We start from the raw sequence: 1,120 nt of genomic DNA, 5'->3' as shown, positions 1-1,120 counted from the left end.
TGGGCTAGAGTGAGTGCCATGGCGTCAGCCTAGCTCACAGCAACCTCAAACTCCTGGGCTCAAGCAATCCTCCTGCCTCAGCCTCCCGAGTAGCTAGGACTACAGGCGCAAGCCACCACGCCTGGCTAATTTTTTATTTCCATTTTTAGTTGACTTGCTACTTTTTTCTATTTTTAGTAGAGATGGGGTCTTGCTCTTGCTCAGAGCTGGTCTCGAACTCCTGAGCTCAAGTGATCCTCCCGCCTCAGCCTCCCAGAGTGCTAGGATTACAGGCGTGAGCCACCGCGCCCGGTCGACTCATGATGTCTTGGTACTTAATGGTCAGGTTTTTGAGATTAGAACTAGATAGTAAAAGATAAAATTAGAGAAACCCACAAGTGGGAATGTATAGTAGAGAACAAAGCATATATTGGATCAGGGCTTAATAATGAGGAAGAACGGGTCTAAACGATGGCATTCTAGGAGTGTCAGCATTGCAGGCACTTTCCATTACATTCCACTGCTCCAGAGTAAAATTATATTCTCAGAAACAAGTTGTAAATTGGCAGCTTCTGGCTGAATCTGGTCCACAGACTTGCTTTATATGGCCAGCATACTTTTTGATGAAACATTTGAATTAGTTGACAACATTTAAATAAAGGAAAGTTTCATAAAAATATTTTTATTTCTGGAAAATTTTGAAAAACTTGAAAATCTTTCAGCTCTGGCCCCACATTCCTGCATAGCAACACTGATCTTGAGCAGACTATTGGCCTTCCCCTTTGGAGGAGATATTTTTTCTGAGAGCATCACAGTTTCTACCCTGCTTGCTTCTCTCTTATTACCTGCCTAGCCTTCTTGGCATTTGATTTTGTAACCCTTAATCATTTTTTTTAATTATGAAAAATGGCAAACATATATAAAAGCAAAGAGAGTCATAAGATGAACACATATGTACCCATCATCCAGTTTCAATAATTATTATTTATAGCCAATCAGGTTCAACCAATACCCTAACCAAATCTCCAACACTCCTGCACCTACCCATAAATTATTTTAAAGGCAAATCCATACATCACATCGTTTCATCAGTAAATATTTTTGAGTATGTCTTAAACATAGATCCTTTTTAATACACATA

This window comes from Propithecus coquereli, unplaced genomic scaffold, assembly GCF_000956105.1.
Source record: "Propithecus coquereli isolate 6110/MARCELLA unplaced genomic scaffold, Pcoq_1.0 Scaffold1174, whole genome shotgun sequence".
In the NCBI taxonomy this organism is placed as follows: domain Eukaryota; kingdom Metazoa; phylum Chordata; class Mammalia; order Primates; family Indriidae; genus Propithecus; species Propithecus coquereli.
The sequence above is the reverse complement of the archived record's forward strand: the minus strand, read 5'-3'. Positions refer to the sequence as shown.